The sequence below is a fragment of the Vanessa atalanta genome, chromosome 25, assembly GCF_905147765.1.
Source record: "Vanessa atalanta chromosome 25, ilVanAtal1.2, whole genome shotgun sequence".
NCBI lineage: Eukaryota > Metazoa > Arthropoda > Insecta > Lepidoptera > Nymphalidae > Vanessa > Vanessa atalanta.
This window is the reverse complement of record NC_061895.1, coordinates 7887640-7907004: the sequence shown is the minus strand read 5'-3', so window position 1 is coordinate 7907004 and position 19365 is coordinate 7887640. Positions and strand designations below refer to the sequence as shown.

The following is a 19365-nucleotide window of genomic DNA, read 5'->3' as shown; positions in this document are numbered from 1 at the left end:
AAATTTGCATAAATTCATAGAGATATAAGCTCATCATCGGCAGCCCATATCTTAAATTGCACGGCACTATGATCTATCTTCGGCAACTCGCATCCAGCTCCTGCCAGCCGTCTTGCGCAAATCGTCACTCCACCGCGCCTGAGGACGTCCTACACTACGTTTGCCGAGACGCGGTCTCCACTCTAGAACACGTCATCCGATCATATGTCGATCCGTCAGAGAACCAAACACGACAAAGCCCACCGTATTAGTAAGCTGAAGTGGCAGTGGGTCGGCCATATTTGTCGTAGAACCGATAACCGATATAAGCTCAAAAAAATAATATTGCTACATATTATATTTATATAAAAAATATTCGCCATAAAGTAAATATAAATTAAATTAAATTGTTATCAGACGATGTAACTGATTTTTTCAGTTAATTAAACACGTTCATAGCTTGTATTATTACCATATTCGTCTAAAATAAAATAAGAAAAAAACATTAATACAAGGAATACCAATTATTATCTAATTTCCTACAACCTTGTACAAACGTATGCGGATTATTTGATTACAATTCTTAACGATTGCCATCTAAAATTTAATTTATCATAATTTACCGATTTGTCATTATTAAGATTAATATGTACCCATTTTGAATATTCCATACCTATATTTATGTACCGTGTAGTTGTGTCAGAGGGTAGTCTATACGTTTGGTTAGTTTGTCGGTCTTAATCCGGGGGGCATTGGATAAAATAATCCAGGGCACAACGGATTGGGGAGCCTCGCGGATATGGCCAAGTCTTGGACTATCAGTGATGCGCCCCAGTAAATCTCTTAAAATTATTTTTTGGGGGAAGAAAAAATCGATAGAACCTTTGACCTTAATACCATTAAAATCTCTCCAGCTGTTTTTCCGTCTAACAAACAACCATTAGTAGGATAATTCACACACTATATAAAGAAGGTATGTTATTATTAATGGGAAGGTATTTAACTTATTGTATTAAAACCCGAGACCTTTTAGACTCAAGTGTTCACCGGGTCACCTCGGCTCGTAATCGTTTACAGTACACGTCATTTCACGGTTAAGATAACAAAAACATCGTGAGGAAAACTGTTTATTTTGAAGGAAATTCCTGAGGCTATTTACAATTTTTCGCCAATCAAATATATGCAGCTGGGTATATAATTATATCTATATAGGTAGGCATTGACAAACAAGGACCTTTTTCTCCTGTTTTGCAACATTTTTTTATTGTGTCGTAGCTATTGACGTACTTTAGTTAATCAATAAAAATAAATTAAATAAAATACGAAAAACGAATCTAAGAAACGTGCACACGTAAATGTTTCTTCATATTTTGGAATGTTTATGGTTTCGACTACGGTGCGAACACTAATAAACATACTACATGAAAATCTGTTCTTATACATCTCATGACATATAAACAATTTCTACCTACTACCATAATATATAATATAATTTATATTCTGTTGTAAGATATACTAAAAATCGTAATGTCTTTATGAATGTCGAACGAACGAACATCAAATGCTTCCCACTAGATCATACACATTACAAATACAAGATACCGTTATATATAATGTGAACATCATAATAACAATCCATTTACAATTCTAAGAAAATCCGTTCAGACATTATTTTGATATACCTAGTACAAAACTAATATCATATTTAACTTTTTGTACATTTATTACACTATGAATATAGTAGTTACTGATTGCGTATAAAACTGTTAATACTTCCTCTAAATAAATATATATTGCAGAACAATAATCATATAACACAAATATAGAGCTGACGTAAATATCTGTTGAGCTATTTATAGTATTCAAATGTAAATAAATTAATTTTTCGAAGTTAAGACTATCCGTATATATTATAGAACGAAGAAGAATTAAGTTAGAATGTATAAAAAATATTTTTTATTTTTTTATTTTCATATATATTTTCTGTAATCGGTAGGAAAATCTAACGGTTTAATTAACAAATAAAATAAGCGTTTTAAACGAAACAAAATGGAACAAAGAACGCCGCATTCGATCAGAACCATCGACCTTCTATTTCCAAACCAAGCAAAACACTTCAGAATACATAAAATAAAAAATAAAAACTGCACTTACCGAAAAAAAAAATCCTATCCAATCACTTTATCACCCACATTCACAAAAAACACAACGTAATCTTAATATTTAAATGCTTTATCTTAATCAATTTTTAAATTAAATCGTAAATTAAAAAATGATCGCAAAACACGTGCGTCGCATTCGACGGTCAATCTTATACTGAGTGATTCTTATTTCTGAATCAGACCGTATAGCAGAAGACATTCTCTAAGATATTTGAAATCATACATAGGATTGTAGATCATAGTCGATTGATATACGGACTAAAATTACATGCGTGTACATTAAAATAATAAAAAGTGCCGGTGTGTACACGTTTTGCGTGCGAACGTCTGTAAAGCTATTGTACACTTTGATTTAGTGTTTTTGCTACTAGCATTTGATGATGCCTTAATGTAACTTGGCCTAATTTTCGTTTGCAAGAACGCGATTACTATAATCTTTTAAAAAGTAACTGACTTGAAAAACATTAAACCTCATACCTATTTATATTTATACCAGCTATCGTCCCAACTTCCCACAGGTAGAATAATGTTTATATTGATCTTGCTTTTTGGGAGCCAGGACCTTCGCTTGCTTACGCAGAACATTTCTCAGGTCACGATATGAATAGATTAGGAACTCATGGAGGCCATACATTTTGTATGTATTGATTTTTTATTAAGAATGTTAGGGTTGGATTGAATAATCGTTTCACATCTTTTTTTCACTTGTTAACTGATTTCATTTTAAAAAAAGGTATTCAATCTTCAGAACTCCGTCAAATATGAACCGATTTGGAAAATACTTGTGTCGTTGCGTAGTTGATTTCTCATTTAAATGTAAAGGAAACATTTGAAGTCGGTTATTATTTTGTTAAAATTGTATTCTTCTACTTCGAATAGTTTAACCTAAAACTTAATATAAACTATTAACAGAACAGCTTTATGACAAATCCAAACATTTTAAAGCGACCAATCTCAGACTTAGTGCACTATTGTGCACAGAGATAAGTGCGTTCTCTATTCCAATTTCCCTAAAGCGATCAGGAGATTTCTTAATAGGGCATTAGGCGCATGAACAACAGGTTTACGCATACATACGTATCTCTGAGGTTAGGGAATGTAAACTTGACAACTTCATCCAATAACCAATTTTCCTATGGATTTCCCTACAGCCACTTATACACAAGAGACAGTACCTCATGTTTACGAAAAATGACTCAGTAATTAACGGACGCGAATCTTGACTTAAGTTTTCAACTTCAAACCTCTGAATTTTAATGCCCTAAATATGCGTTTAAATTTAATTTCATACAGATATATGGAGGAAAACATCGTGTGGAACATATGTCGGATGAAATCAGTTCCATGTGTATTTAAGTCCAAACCTCTTGCCAGCCCACCAGTGGGAAAATACAAGCTGTGTTACTTATTAAAATATTATGTAGCTAGTAGTCATTACAAGCGGTGATCTAAGCAATAAATAAATAATACTTATGGGGTATAAATGGCTGCATGCACAGTGACATATTGGGTTTCCATAGACCACGTCATTGTAAGATTTACTATTATAATTTTTACGTATTTAGGCCAAAGTGGCCAATCTAAAGAAACAAGCCAAATTAACTTTGATTAAAACAATTATTCTTGACTTGTCTTCGTTGCCTCACAGTCTGAAAGAATTGAGTAAAAAAAATTAGTTTAAATCTCGTCCAATGAGAGTTCAACTATGTGAGAGAATATGTGAGATTTCTTTTAATTATCTCCGCATAGTCATTCCATTATCGTCCTAACTTTTTCTGAATTAATATGTAACAAAAGCGATGCAAGATTTCATAACCAACTACATATTAAACACTCATTGGTCGCCTATCGTATCATTGGCTGCCACCGACCAATGACAGTTCAGTTTAGTCAAATTAGTTAATCCGAATTTAATCAGCGTTTCAAAAAGAGAGGGTCTTTAAATTATAAAGATACTCTTGATTCGTAATGGAAATACTAAGATAATGTTATCTTGGAAAAGTTAACTAAGAAAGCATTTTAAAAGATTTTAACATTTGACATGGTTTCTTCTTCGTCTATTTCCTTCAATCAATGAAACATTGATGGTTAGTGGTACATATTAGCTCGTACATTTATCTAATCTAAAAAAAATAGGCAAACATTGTGGCGATCTTTGGGGGAGGCCTATGTCCAGCAGTGGACGTCCTTTGGCTGACATGAATGAATGAATGAACTGTAAACGCTGCCAGATTGTTCGTTACCTCATCAATAAGAAACCAGTGGACTGATCGCAATTATAAATATAGGGTTAACCTGGGACCTGATTTTATAAATGACGGAATGGTTGGAAAAAATAAAAACGAAGCGGATACAGTCGAGGATAACAGCGAGCGCAGAGTTCTTTTTTTTTTCTTTATATAATTAACTTGTTTAAAAGGCACAGCGGAGAGGCAGACGTAAAATCTAACCATCGTCAGCGAACCGGAAAACATCTGAGTGACCTGGAGTGAAGTCAAGCATGCGACCGCCGACGGTACGCGATGGAATACTACTGTGTCAGCCCTTTGCCTTGCGATGGGAAATTAGGAACAAGGCGAGTGTGAGAGAGACAGAGAGAAGGCATTATCCTGACTGACGGACCATCAACGCACATATTAAACTAAAACACGTAGATACTCCAAATTTAAAGGAGATTTTAATTTTCTGCTCCAAGTCAAAAGCCAAATTTTGTCCCCTTGGGTGGATACTCAAGGATACTAAAGTCGATGTCAGTCGAGGCAAGGTAAACTAGACGTATAAATGTCATATGATCGATTATCCACATATAAAAGGATTTGCGTTGTGTCTCTTTACCTGATATAGGCAAAAATAAATATATCTATTTGTCCTTATATGCAAGTTTTTCAACGTAGCCAAAGTACTGCTTTAAATTAGTTTTCATTTTTTTTGAAATATTTTGTTGTTTATATCTTCGGTGCCAAATCCTGTCAATTTCAAACAAAAACTTATTATTTATGTATACTAGTAGTAGTACCTACTAGACCCAGGTTACCAACCTCGGGCCGGCAAATGTAGGCATGCCCCGCGTGAAACGCAAATAGAAAGATCCTGGTCCATGAGGTCGGACGAGATCTCTGCCTGCGAGCAATCGGCATCCTCTCACCAGAAGCTCTTTCCAATGTGTGAAAGAGAAAAGACAAATATTCCTACCTGGGTCAGCTCATTACCAATTACTTCGAGGTAACACCGTCGTAACACAAAATATACTTTATATTCAAGCAGGCTTTTAAAAGCACTTTTGAACCATCATTTTACAAAACTACATATATCAAGTGAAGCTGCCACCGGTTCGCAATGTAGATTCTAACGAGAAGAACCGGCAATAAACTCAGTAGTTACACTTTTCCGACATTTAAAATATAAAGTTATGTTAGTTAACATATATGTATATAACATATCCTGCATAGATGTCAACAAGTATTTATACGATTCTATTTGATACAGCTTACAACCGATCAGCTTCTAACTAAGTGTAATTGTTACGCAGCCATTATCAGGGCACAATGTCCATCGCTTATCAAATTTGTAGATACTTGCAACTAATTGTAATGACATTTATCGCCGCGTTGTATTTGCGTAATAACTCATTACGAGAATTGTAATCCTGTAATCATTATAATTATGTTCTCCTGACCGACTTCGGTCATGGTTCCCATTATCAAGAATGGCAAGAGAATTATTGTTTGATGTAGAACATCATTACATTACATTTTTTACTTTAACAACCTGTAAATTACCCCCTGCTGGGCTAAGGCTTCCTCTCCCTTTGAGAAGAAGGTTTGGAGCATATTCCACCACGCTGCTCCAATGCGGGTTGGTGGATATCATTACATATTACATATTATAAAACAAAGTCGCTTACCGCTGTCTGTCTGTCCCTATGTATGCTTAAATCTTTACTACTCCACGGATTTTTATGTAGTTTTGTTTTAATAGATGGAATGAATCAAGAGGTTTATGTATATGTATAATACAAGCATAACATAGTAGAGAAACACTGATAATTTTAGAGGTTTCTAATGTGAATGTAAATAAACACATATTTTTGAGCTTATATTGCAAACGCTGGCTAAACCCAAAGATACAGATCAAAATAATGTACTTCAGTATTGTAAGTACACCTTAAAAAGGTCTACAAAAAAGTCCGCGATATATGTATGTCTAAAGGATAACCCACTATAATCATTTTTTTTACCTTTACTTTTTACGATAAATAATGGCTTATTTTCGAAGCGATTTTATGCAATACAGCATTAATCCTTATCCAATAAAGTATGACAAAAAACTATGAACTTTGTATATAATGACATTGTGTAGTATATTTAGTATTAGTATGCGAAGCCGGGGGGGGCGCTAGTGATACACGTTAGCGTCTTTGTAATACAGATAGATATAACACTAGCGATAGTCCCGGATCTGAACGGCTAATGATCCTAGGGTGCAGTTTACAAATAGAAAAATATATATGATACGAATATAATCTGTGTATATAATATAAAATATAATATTTGCAGCTTTCTACCTCTGAAAACATTTCTAGAATTGGATCATAAGTTATATATTACCCCCCACAATAAACTTTATTAATTAGATATAAAATACATATTTAAATCAAGTCATTATTATTATACGTGGTTTTTCTCGGTGCTCACAAAACTGTCATACTTAATTATTTGTACCTACTTATGTTTTGGTGATATCTAAAGAGGATAGCTAATCTATTCCGCCAACGATACTGAAGGAAGATATTTTATAATAAGTTACTGTATGTTACCTTTATATAGCTTAATATATACATAAGTACATAGTTGTCGCACGCATGGCTTTTACGCATTTTAACGGTTGGTTGTTAGGCGTTAGGCATTAAAAAGTATGTCCGTCCTGCTTGCTCGATACAAATTTCCTCAAGTTCGGTTCGGTGAAAGAGCAACAGATAGACTGAATTACTTTCACATTCATATATAATTTAATAAATAGTCAAATCAACTATAGTCAAAATTGAAATATTCAAAAAAATAACATAATTAAAGTTTTTAGAAAATTAGTAAATGACAATTTCAGTTAAACAATAATTATATCGATATTCGATTTAATTATTATCGATTAATCGATTGCATGTAATATTATAAAAAATACCATCAAGGTACAAAATTAAATGTCACTAATCTAATACATCAGACTCCAACATAGGTATGTATGTATACATTTACAACACACTTATACAAAGAAGTGACATAAGTCCTGAACAAGTTATGTCAAGTTATAGTAAAAGTAAGGTGTCACGAAGTATGCCATGGGGCTGAATAAGAACAACACGAGACGAAAGCAAAAGCTTTACAAATTATGTTTCATAATTCATCGCTAGTGATGTTACCGTTACTTATAAACATCGATAAAAAATATATTTTCAAAAAAAAAATCTATTTTAAAAAAATATTGACTATCTTTACAACTCGTAGTTTATTAATATATTATTGTCATAATGAAATGCCGGGACCGATGCTATTAAAAATGAAGAATGAAACTATTCAAAACAAATGGATTACTACATCAAAAAAGTGTAAGATATCTGTAAAGGATGTTGTTGTAAATACAGGTACAAAGTCCGGTCAACAAATAGTATATATACGAGAATCCCTAACACCGTATAATAAAAATTTATTATGGAATGCAAAACAACAACTTAAGGATAAGTACAAGTTTATATGGTGTAAAAAGGGTGTTATTCGTGTACGTAAGGACAGTGATAGTGTACCTATCATACTAAGATCAATAAAGGACATAAGTCGCTTAGTTGATAATTAAAACTTACTTGTAATAAGAAAAAGTATTTCTCAATTTTTTTATTTATTTTATCCTTTTTCTTTAAGTGTTTACGGTTTATAGTTTATAGTCTTTTATAGTTTACAATTTATAATATCTCACAATTAACTAAAATGGAAGTAATGAATGATGATTTACTGGAATTATCTAATTGTACGAACATACAGGATTTTGTTTTTAATATACCACATAGTAATAATATCCAACTGTTTTGCGTCCATATAAACATAAGATCTATGATAAAAAACTTTTCTGCCTTAGAACAATGTATTAACTTATCTCAGAAATCAATCGATGTTGTTGTAGTAACTGAGGCAAATATCTCCGACTCATTAAGTTGTATGTATGGTTTGGATGGATTTCAAATGTACACAGAGTTGCGTAAGGCGCGCAGAGGTGGCGGTATAATTATATATATCAACAAAAAACATAAATATAGCATATCTAAATCACAAACAAAACACTTTGAATGTATTCTGGGCACCTTAGTTACACCGAACAGATACGTCGCTAATCTGTGTGCACTTTACCGCCCTCCGAACTTAAGTAAACATCTGTTTATTGAGGAACTCGAACAACTTATTAAAAACACTAAATTATCTAATGACTTGTTTTTGTTGGGAGATATAAACATTGACTTAAAAATAAATAATCCTGTCAAACATAAATATAACAATATGATGTACGGTTTGGGTCTGGTGTGTGGGATTTCAGATTATACACGTATTGGATTACGTAATAATAAAATAGTAAAATCATGCATAGACCACATATACGCGAGATCTCATTCACTAGACATATACACCTCGACGCTCGACACTGTACTGGCCGACCATCGAATGGTTGCCTTAGCATGTGTTGGCTCAACCGCTATACAGAATGATGATAAATATAAAACTATTTTAAATTATAAACATTTGCAACAGCTTTTAAACGATATCGATTGGACACCAATCGATCGTATGACATGCCCTGATGATATCTACATGTATATTAAAAATAAAATAAATAAATGCTATAACAACTCAAAAACTAAAATAAAAATAAAAAACAATCCAAATCGTTCATCCAATCATTGGATGAACAAAAGTATAATCAGAGCATGTAAATATAGAGATGAATTGTTTAAAAAATGGAAGAAAGATATAGGAAATGAAATATTAAAACTTAAATATAATAAAGCAAGAAATTTTGCAAATAAAATAATAAATATTACTAAAAATAACTATTATAAAAGCGAAATATATAAATATAAAAATGACTATAGAAAATTATGGCAAATAGTAAATAGATTAACTGGCAAAGTTAAAAACTCCTTGGATAAAATTATTATAAAAGCTTTTAACAAAAATAGCATCCCAATGAAGGATATTGCAAATAACTTTGCAATATCTTTTAAAAACAGTGTTAGAAATATTATACCCACATGTACAATACCATTACTAAAAATAAATGATTATGAAAGACATGTTAATATGTCATGTAGATTTAAAAAGGCTAGTGTGTATAATGTTTCTAATATTATTAAGTCACTTGACAATAACAAATCTCCAGGCATAGACAATATACGTGTCATAGATCTCAAAAAATTAAATGATAAAATTGCTCCAATAATAGCAAAATTGATTAATGACTGTATAACTGCAGGTAAGTATCCGAAAGATTTAAAATTTGGATTAGTCAGGCCTTTATTTAAAAAAGGTAAAAGTGATGACTACGAAAACTATCGACCTATTACAGTACTACCAACAATAGATAAAATAGTAGAAAAATATATTTGTCAACAAATACAATGTTTTTATAAAGAGAATAATATTTTATCTCATAAGCAATTTGGTTTTCAACCGAAAAAGAGTACCACGCAGTTATTATCTAAATTTACCGACTCTGTCAATAAGCATTTAAATGATAAAAAACATGTAATAGTTGTATTTATAGATTATAGTAAGGCTTTTGACACGCTCAGACATACTGTTTTAATGCAAAAGCTCGAAAATAATGGAATTAGAGGACCTTTGTTAAAATGGTGTCAAAACTATTTAAAAGACAGAGCATACAGTGTTAAAATCGGTGAATCGCTTAGTGATGAAGTATACGTCTCACACGGAACGGCACAAGGATCGGTACTAGGACCATTGCACTACATAACGTACGTCAATGATTTAGAAAATGCTATTAAAAGCTGTGAAATGTATCAGTTTGCAGACGACACATGTCTCCTGTCAGCGCACAATAACATAGACGAAGCATTAAAACAAATTCAATCGGATTTTGACGTACTTACGAAGTGGTCACATGATGTAGGTCTTGTAATAAATGTCACAAAGACAAATTCTATGTACATTAGTTCAAGTCACAACAGATATAATGGTAGTTTAAAGATCATTGCCCATAGTCATACATGTTTACACAGAAATAGTAATAATTATTGTAAATGTCCCTCATTAGATATGGTCCAAAACCAGCGATATCTTGGTTTAATTATTGATAACTGTCTTAAATGGAAAGACCATATAAATAGTGTCTGTGATAAGTTACGAGCCCTTTTAGCAAAATTTAGTCTATTACGTAATAAAATTCCATATTCAATTTTATTGATGTTGTATAAAACTCTCGGCGAATCTATAATTTCATACGGACTCAGCAGCTATGGTTTAACAGGGAGAACACATATTAATCAAATTTATCAACTGCAGCTAAGATTGTTAAAAACAATTGTACCAAAAAAAATTAAAGACTTATATAAAACTAATTATCACAACTTATTTATTTATTGCAAGGTAATGCCAGTTAATATTAAAATTGAGTTCATGCTACTAACAGACCAATATTTTAATTTTAATGTAAATCAAACAATAAATACTAATAATTATAACATGCAATTAAGAAATGTCAGTAATCAAAAATTAAATATTCCTAAATACAATAATAACTACGGCAAGCGAGTATTGGAATATGTTATTCCTACTTTAATTAATAAAATCCCTAATGATATAAAAAAACAATTAAACATAAAAAATTATAAAAACAAATTAAAAAAATTCTATGTGGAACATGCTGTATAGTGTAGCTATTCAAATTGTAAATTCCTGGAACTAGTTCAGTGCGCGAGCGTCGACCATTATTACAAAGCTATTATTTTAGTTCTACCCTCAATTTTGTATTTCTGTTACACTTATTATTTTTACTCATACTCATTGTTAATTCGTTATCATTTTAATATGTTGTTATCGTCTTTTGAATCCGCGGTGCGCAGGAAAACCGTCTGTGGTTTTTGTTGTACCGTTTTGTGTATTATTAATGTATTGTTCTTTTGGTTTAATAAATAAATAAAAAAAAAAAATAAAATAAAATTAAATATAAAATCGCATCAAGTTTGAGCTTTGAGCTATTCCGTACGTAATTGGATTATTATCGAAGTCAGATATCAGATAATTTAATTTCGTATAATTCGATTATTATTTCAATTTTTTTTATCTTTGTTGTGAATTATGTTACATCGCTTTAAATACTATTATTTAAGCGGCTCCTTCACGCAGTTTCACATAAGTTCTGCTTCCGTGGTTTGCAATATGATGTTAATATAGTCCTTATATAACCGGATATCCGTTTTATGCCTAATTCACGTATAACTTTACGATAATTACGTGTATAAAATTAGATAAAAGATATTAAAATAAATACATAGAATACTTTTAAAAAAAATGTTTACGTTAACAGTGTTTATTATCCACATACATTAAAAAAAGATAACAATTAGGAAATATAACAATGATAACGTACGTAAGATTAAATCAAATTATTAATTTTCCACGTTTAGATAAAGATAATCCGTCATAGAATTTAGAATCGAAATATTTAATCGATATTTGTTACATTATTTTAATGACAAACAACACTACGAAGTGAGGAGCGGAACGAAAGTGGCGATCATTGTGCGCAGTGACTGGACGTAACGGCAGCCATCTTGGATTCAATAGCAAACTATGTGTCACTGTTACGTAATATGTAGGGCAGGAGCCGAAGGCACCATTTTTCAAATTTCGAATCATTAATTATAATTAAACGGCATTTTTGCTGATTAATTCGCCTATTCGAGTCTTGAGAATTTAATTTGCTGGATAGATTTTACCAGAATGATTCCAAGAAACAGACATTTAATAAAATGACGATATAATAGTACAAGAGACAGTTAAAAAATATAGTTCTATAATAATGGGCATAAATAAAACAATACCGAAACTCGCAGAGAATACTATCCTGAAATAACAGTATGTGACGTGCGATATTGACTATAATAATGATAGCATTAAAAGGATACACGGATCTAATTAGCGTGTCGCCGTAAGTTGGTTTACGGCATTTCACAAGATACGACGTGAGTGACTGCCGGTTCAAAATCAAATCAAATCAAAATCAACTTTATTGGAGAAAGCTAGTGACAAACAAACCAAAAAAAATAAAAAATAATACCACCCTTCATTCAAGCCTATAAAAAATGGAATACTAGTTTTCCTCATAAACGTAGGTTTCTTTGTATATTTCAGAAAATCGTACCAAAAAATTTCGAAATCGGTTCATAAACAAAAAGTAAAAAAAAAAACCACCGAATTAAGAACCTCCTTCTTTTTAAAGACGTTAAAAACATAATGTGTTTTTGTTTGACGTCTAGTATTATAGATTTGTTAATTTGTTTGTTACGCCTTCACATCATAACGAACGATCATCCTGAAATTCAGTAGTACAGATAAAGAAATAGGCTACCTTACCTGTGACTTCCGAGAATTTCAACATTCCTAGCCGGAAAAAAAACAAGAAAATTATCTTTGTTCTTCAATCTAAAGTCTGTATATAAACCATTATCGTACCCATATGAAGCCGAGACGGATAGCTAGTCGGGTAGCTAGCTAAGAGTTTATAAATCTTGTATGCGAGTGTATGTGACTGCTCTCCTCATAAATGATTGGACCGATTACGGTTCGCATTTGTGTATATTTGAATCCCTTGGTTTAGATTGGCAGATGGCGCTGCATTCGGAAAGTAAATATAATTCTCATTTCACCCGAACGAAGTCGGGACTAGTAGCTAGTATATGTCAATATTGAATGTCTGTGTAACGCTATATCGTTAGTAGGTACTTGTATATCGAGTAGGTATTAAATTACATTTCCTTACGATAAATCAAACAAACAGTGTCTTAATTCTTAACGCCGCTATGAAATCATTTAGAGACCGAAATGGTCCAGAACAAATAAATCTTAACCAACGGAAACTGGTTCAAATCCAGACAGAGTTTAGTTTTCATATCTAATTCTTTTTTTTTAACAATAATTTCGTGCAGGTCTACGATAGACTCGATCGAAAGTTATCGACATTTATAAATCGTTAAAATATAAAGATTTTTAGTCGACAGCAGACATAATAGTCGCTAAAATCATATAATCGCAATATTTCGATATTAAATCCATGAAATTCAATAACATGACAGTTCAACGGGCGGCCATGTTTGACGTTTACGTTAAGGGTGCGTTCAAAAAGCCTTGTAAAGAATGATTATTGTTATTTTTACCACCTAAATATAAAATATAGATGATTGATAAATGATATATAAAAATAATAATTATATATTTGTTAAATTCTATTTATTTCACCAGAACGAAGCCGGGTGTCTTGTATTTAAGTAATTAATTGTGAAAAACATCGCGATGAAACCTGCTAGGAATAGCTTAGAAGAAATTATCTCACATATGTATCTCTATGTATGTTATGGTGGAATACATATATGCCAAACACAGAAATAAAAACAGCTAAGATGGCCCAGTGGTTAGAACGCGTGCATCTTAACCGATGATTTCGGGTTCAAGCCCAGGCAAGCACCACTGAATTTTTATGTGCTTAATTTGTGTTTATAATAAATCTCGTGCTCGGCGGTGAAGGAAAACATCGTGAGGGAACCTGCATGTGTCTAATTTCAACGAAATTCTGCCACATGTGTATTACACCAACCCGCATTGAAGCAGCGTGGTGGAATATGCTCCAAACATTCTCCTCAAAGGGAAAGGAGGCCTTGGCCCAGCAGTGGGAAATTTACAGGCTGTTTATGTATGTATGTTATGTAAACACAGAAATAAGATCAAGCCTTTACACTAAAGTGTAACCCCAACATTTACTCGATGTTTCATTATAACAAAACGTAATAAAGCTACGGTCGCTAGACGAAACAAAACGAACGAACTTTCTGATGCGTGACGCAGTTCTTATCTACAATATTTCATCTACAAGCAACCTTTACAATCGTTCACACTCATTACGAATGCATTTCACGTAATTATACAATTTACAAAGCATCAGTTCAAGTTAATTTCATTATAATATTATGATTTTGATACCTTTTCTGAATAAGATTACTACACTAGATAAGTGGACGAGCAAATTTTGACGACCTCCGTGATCGAGTATTGTGTACACCGCTTTTCATGGGTTCCCGAGTTCCCGGGTTCGATTGCCGTGTCGATGTAGATAAAGTTCAATAGTTTTCTATGTCTGTGTCTTGTCTTGGGTCTGGGTGTTTGTGGTACCGTCGTTACTTCTGATTTTACATAACACAAGTGCTTTAGCTACAACACATTGGGATCAGAGTAATGTATGTGATGTTGTCCAATATTTATTAATTGAGCGACCTGATGGTAAGTAGTCAAAGCATGAACAATATCGCCGTTAAAAGTTAATCATTCCTTAATCTCCAATGCGCCAACAATCTTGAGAACTAAGTTATTATGTACCTTGTGTCGGAACTTACAGTAGTTCATTCAACCCTGCAAACCAAAACACAACAATACAAAGTATAACTGCTTGGTCTAAAAATATATAGTCCATTCCAATCGTAGAACAAATAAAGATAAACAAACCTTAGATTTACGGACATTTTTCGTACGATTGGCTAATAGCTCTGCTATATTGTTAAATATGGCATTATTTATACGATATTATTCCACTTAAAGACTTATATCCACTTTGATTTACTTCCATAGTTCCGATAACAGCTTCGTCGACGTTCAAAACTCCATATTATCGAAAATCCATAATGATTATCATATTTTTCAATAATATCGCGTCAAATCAATGTTATATGTTTTTTAATTGGTTATTGTCCTCTTGTGGTTGCAATAGTATATACACGTCTTCACTCACACACTCTTCGTTAAATTATTTACATGCATATAATCTAATTAGACTTTTTTTGCTGTCTTCTATTCTTAAATTAGTCATCTAATTCACACTTAGACATCCGGCAAACAGGACCGTCACTCGTAATAATGAGTGATAACTTTTCCTAAATTTAAACAACAACTAAAAGTAATAACAAATCGGAATAGTATAATCTATACTAAAATAATCTCTGTGAGTATTAAGTCGGATTTGAAAATATAATTTAATATTTTATAAAACAATTCTTGACAAAGACCAAGAAACTATAATATAATTCCGCAGACATTTTTGATTTTGCCGATCGATAAATTGAAATCATTTATAAAAAATACACTGGTAAAGAAGGCATATTATCCGATACAAGATTATATAGATGATAAAAAAGCGTGGAGTTAATGCTCGTTGACTTCCAGGCAGGATATATAACATACATATATAATTGTATTTAACTATCATGACTGTACTTTTAGATGTTGAAAAAGAGCAACTACTGAGTTTCTTGCCGGTTCTTCTCGGTAGAATTTACATTCCGAACCGGTGGTAACTTTACTTAATATAGTATGTTAAATGACGATTCAAAAGCCTACTTGGATGAAATATATTTAGATTTTGATGCTTTGTAATTTAATTATATAATTATACTGTCCCGTCACACAGAACAGTTTTTATAAAAACGATGATAAAATCATACATAATTAATAACTCATTAGAATTCCTGCAGGAAAATATTACGGAAAACCCGTCACGTTTCGATACAAAATCGGAAAACTGATGTATGACCGATGATCTAACCACACTAACAGTTTACCTACGACATCGGCTAGCTTACTCGAAGCCTCGGTTCTAATTACACCTAAATATGAAATTATCATTCTGATATTAATTTTCAGGCATGATATATAAATTAGTTACTTATTAAAGATCATAATATTATTTATTCAAGTAGGCTTATCTAAGCACTTTTGAATAGTCATGTTACAGTATTAAATTAAATGTAAACTCCGCCATTTTAATAATAGTTTTTATGTCAAGTGAATGCAATGAAATTGATATATACAATATCCTGTTTACATTAACAGCCTGTAAATTTCCCACTGCTGGGCTAGGGCCTCTTCGCCTTTTTGGGGAGAAGGTTTGGAGCATATCAACCACGCTCCTCCAATGCGGGTTGGTGGAATACACATGTGGCTGAATTTCGTTGAAATTAGACACATACAGGTTTCCTCACGATGTTATCCTGTTTGGAAATCAAGAAATACTAAGTCGACGCTTTTTTATAATAAACGATGTTATTTGATTGTTGGAAAAATGTAACTCCTGAGTTTTTTGCCGGTTGTTCTCCGCAGATTCTATTTATCGAACAAGTGACAGCTCTAAATTAAATGTAGTCACAAGCGATACAAAAGTGCTTGTAAGAGCCTACTCGTGTTAAGTATATTTTGATTAGATCAAGTAATTCTTAACCCAGAGTAGGGCGTAGGCTGTCAGCTTGAATGTAGAGTTTCATGTCGATCGGTTAAGTAGTTAAGACGAGAAAGCGTAACAAACAAACAGTCACTTTCGTATTTATATTAGTTGATGTGCTCAGTGTACCAGAAGGTGAATAAAAAAGGCCCAGTCTATTTCGACCAATCATAAAATAATGTTTTTTGTACATTACAAGTGTCATAATATGATTAATTTTAAGACATATCTGAACGTAGACTTGAATTGAAAATTAAATAAGTTTGATTAATTGCAGAACTCGCAGGGCTGCAAACCATACGATTTGTTTCGTTCAATAAAATTATGGACTCTTTCGCTTGAATCCACGGGGCTCTGGGCTGAAGCCCAAAAAGCCATATGGTAGATCAGCCCCTGCTTAACACATTATAAACTCACGGACCATCCTATCAAAACTCTAGAAGGGATTATCTCTCTTCTTGGCTGCGAGCGAACAGCCCGAAATCCCAGCCGCTTCATAATCATTATTTCACGCAAAACGACCTAACCATATTATAGATATTGTATTGTTTCACCTAAATATCAACGAAATATATTCTGACATTCATATTTTTATTCCAAATAACATAAAACATTTTTAATCCATTTTCCAAATTTCACCGAAACAAATCCGGGCTTTCATTTTAAAATTCACAGCTTTTTCGTTTCAAAAAGAATTTAGATCAATTTTTATTTGAAAATATTTTTTAAATAATCCTTTTGATATGAGTTTCGGCTTTTAATTAAAATATTGCAAAATATTGCAGTTTTAATGGCCGTTCAAATCTACACACACGAGTAGTCTATGATTTTAGTTTTTTTATTGAGTTTAGTTCGATGTGCCTGCATGTTTTTATTACCAGAGAGTCGAGATCCATTTTAAAATTATAAATAAGTAAATAAATAAATATTGGACAACATCACATACATTACTATGATCCCAATGTAAGTAGCTAAAGCACTTGTGTCATGAAAAATCATAAGTAACGATATGACCACAAACACACCAAGACAACATAAAAAACTAATGAACTTTTCTACATCTTGATAGGTTCTACGTTTGTTAATAGGCTAATTTATAACTGATCCCATATATCTCTTTCATATTAAAAAAATATATCTTAATTATCCAGTTTGAGCTGGTTTTAATAAAAACAGAAATTGTAATATTACCAATGTTTAGTTATCATTCATTATAATAGAAAGGCAGATGAACGAACTAATGGATGGTGCACGAATGAGTAAGTGGGAACGAGAACAAAGATATACCCTTCTTTCTCTCTCTCCCTTTTGTCAAACCGAAACACAACAATATAGTATTTGGCGGTCTTTTAAGTGATGTAAAGACAAAGTTATATAAGCAGTTAACATCTTGTAATGATGTTTTGTAATACATTTGACAATAGGAGTAACTTAAATGTACTATCGCCGTTATTGTACTTAATATAATACAGAGATATTGCTTAGATTATTTATGGGTATATATAGAGAGAGTGTCGTATTACAAAAGAACTAAAACGAACGAACTAACTTCGATATCTTGGTTTGCGTCACAGATACGCTTGACATTCGCCAAACGTCATATCTTTTTTCTAGTGCGTGAGTACTTAGTGGACAACTTTTGGCCACTATTTTTACGACGCGTTCTCTGCTTCGAAAGATATTAATCTATCTATGTATATATCAAATAAAATTTGTTCTATAGTTAAGACTATCTATGTAGCTTGATTAGGCTAAATTAGACATAGATTACATTTTTATCTACATAATTATAATTATCTTTGCAAACTTGTACTTTTTCCCCCTTTCCGAAATGAAACCATTGCCAAAGAACAGATAACAAACAATAAGCCAACAATTACAATCATGAAAAAAATAATTAAAAAGCCATTATTCAATACAACAGTCTACGTCCGAGTCATTTGATTTATGTTCATTTTTTAAGAATATCTTTTGAGAGCGATGGTTTTTATAATTCCATTAGAATATTCTAAGGAAGTCCCACATATTCACAGCCATGCTTGACCTGAAGCATATTTTATGCAATGTTTGGGAACAAAGCTGTTAACGTATCCAGCGGACCATTGCGTTCGTTCAGCGCACGCGCAATCTATATACACACGTGAACTAATACAGACAAAAAAGCACTTTATCTATAGTACTTAAGTGCTATTCTCGTTTGCATTAAATTTGATTGCAATAATCTCATCGGATATGTTAACGCAACATCCTTTATGCAAGTTCTACTGATTAAGTTATGGTTTGTATTTGTTCAGTTAGTTAGTCAGTTAGTTAGTTAGTCATGTGTGTATTTAATTTTAATAAATATTGAGGTATTATTGTGTTGTTTCGCAAAACACCTATACTCTATTCCAATAAAAGGAAAAAGGCCAAATAAACAACATTTGACAGCAAACTGATGCGAAATCATTGGTTGAGAGCTTGATTAATCTATGATATTCACTATGGATTTGCGAAAGAAATTCGTTTTGAACGTCGCCGAAACTGTTATCGGAATCTTGGAAGTAAAATTAAAGTGGAAATAAGTAGTTTAGTGTAATAGTGTTGTATTATAAATAAAGATATATTAATAATAAACTCTTAGTAGCGTTTGTTTATCTTTTTTCCTACTTCCACTGGAATAGGCTACACTGTTGCAACTGATATG

The 19365-nt window shown here is 32.2% G+C and overlaps 1 protein-coding gene across 3 annotated transcripts in view; it reads right to left on the bottom strand.

Moving 5' to 3' along the window:
• The window catches only part of LOC125073802 (ATP-binding cassette sub-family D member), an 87846-nt gene that overhangs the window by 46689 nt on the left and 21792 nt on the right, over positions 1–19365 (bottom strand). Inside the window, exon 1 of one of the 3 annotated variants that reach the window (XM_047684856.1) lies at positions 2134–2273. The exons of the other annotated variants lie outside the window; for them this stretch is intronic. The gene's annotated coding sequence lies outside the window, so the exon portion shown is untranslated. Of the gene's footprint in view, positions 1–2133; positions 2274–19365 lie in introns of those variants that run through there. 3 annotated transcript variants of the gene reach the window in all.